The sequence below is a fragment of the Myotis nattereri genome, assembly GCF_964212035.1.
Source record: "Myotis nattereri genome assembly, chromosome: 5".
In the NCBI taxonomy this organism is placed as follows: domain Eukaryota; kingdom Metazoa; phylum Chordata; class Mammalia; order Chiroptera; family Vespertilionidae; genus Myotis; species Myotis nattereri.
In genome coordinates, this window is record NC_138080.1 from 16,266,622 (window position 1) to 16,268,407 (window position 1,786).

The following is a 1,786-nucleotide window of genomic DNA, read 5'->3' on the forward strand; positions in this document are numbered from 1 at the left end:
TAAGTTATTAAAATAAATTTTACATATTTCTTTTTACTTTTTAAATGTTGCTACTAGACCATTTATTTTAAAACATATTTTTATTGATTTCAGAGAGGAAGGGAGAGGGGGAGAGAGAATCATGGATCGGCTGCCTCCTGCATGTCCCCTACTGGAGATTGAGCCCACAACCTGGGCATGTGCCCTTGACTGGGGTCAAACCTGGGGCCTTCAGTCTGCAGGTCAAAGCCCTATCCACTGAGCCAAAGCAGCTAGGGAACTACTAGACCACTTAAAGTTCTATATGGGGCTCACGCTGTATTTCTATGAGGTGTCTCTGGTTCAGTCCAACCCTCTCATTTACAGATGAGGAGACCGAGGCCTGAGAAGAGTTTCCAAGATCATGTGCCCAGTTGGGAGGAAGCAGGGGCAGCTGGAAGAGTCACAGGTTATTTCGCTGCATCAGTAATTCCTGCATAAACTACGCAGGCGTGGGGAGGGTGTGGATGAAGAGAGAGAGGGCATGGTCAACTACCCCAATCGTTGAAACCAGCAGTCTCATTTGGCCTGGGTTTGGGGCTTGGAATACATTTGGAATGGAGGCCTCGTATCCTTCTTTGAGGCAGGTGGCATGGCCCTGCCCATGAAGCCCATCTCCCTGGAGGAATGTCTCTGTGGGGGGCTATGGCCTTGTGGGGCAAGGGGTCTTCTCTACACATGGTTTTGGCCCAGGCAGCCCAGGTAGGACATGGCAGAACTGGCAGGCAGTTTAGAGAGCTCTCCCCTAGCTGCCACTATGTCATCGGTGTTGAGCAGGGCTTGCCAGCGTCTGGGCAGCCCCCTAACACTGCAGGACTCAGCACCACTTGAAATGATTCTGCAAGGACTTCTTTTTTTTAAAATTTTAAGGTCAGTTTATTAAGTTCACTGATGAAAGCTTTCAGAAGAATATTCTCCTGAAAATGATTATTTTTTCTTAGAAAAAAAAGAAAGGAAAATCAACACCCTCTCAGCATAGACACAGATGCTGTGGCAGTCAGGCCTCTGCAGAGAGGATGGTCCATCAATGGGTCAAGTCGCTCTGGGTCAGCCGGACTGTGGTCTGGATCGTCCTCATCTTCCAGCTCCAACTCATTCATTTCCTGGAACAGAGACTCATCTCCCTGCACAGTGTTTCCAGCGTCCTCTGAGAACCAGATATCAGCTGTGACCAGATTATGATCTGTTTCAGGTCTCTGTTTCCCACTTAATTTATTTTTTTCCCTGTTTGTTCTTCTTTTTAATTTCCAAGGGTTCTGCATCAAACTTGGCTTTCCAACGTAAGATATTCTCAGTTGTAACAGGAGTGCTGTGCAGCAATTGCCTTTCAGCTTCTTCTCCTTTTTCCTTTTCGTTTCTTTTCTCCTCTTCTAGTTTTTATTTGACCCACTATTTCATTTCATGTTTCCTGCAGAGCTGTCACTAAAGGAAAGATCATCACCATATGCAAGGACTTCTGGAGCGTGTCCTCTGTACCTTGGCCTAGAAAAGGAGAAGCCACAGTTCCCGGGCTCTGGGACTATGGTCACAAAACAACCCACTAGACACGGAACAACTCAAGAACAATGGAAGACAGCAAAGGTTAAGTCCCAGGCGGGCAGCCCAGACTGCAGTTGAGATGTGGCGGGTGCTGTGGTCAGGAAGACGGCTTGGTTTAGTGAAAACCTGGCCTGGAGCCCTGCATAGTCCGAGTTCTGCTGCTACCACACTCTGCTCTCATTGGCCTCATTTGCTCAATGGGATCACACCTGCCAACTGGCTCCCTCTC

General features: G+C 47.8%; 1 pseudogene across 1 annotated transcript; it reads right to left on the reverse strand.

Annotated features, from left to right (window-relative positions):
• Nucleotides 1-977: 977 nt before the first annotated feature.
• Nucleotides 978-1,462, reverse strand: LOC308519344 (RWD domain-containing protein 1-like; annotated as a pseudogene). The gene has a single exon. The product of its transcript is annotated as an RWD domain-containing protein 1-like (transcript).
• Nucleotides 1,463-1,786: the final 324 nt, after the last annotated feature.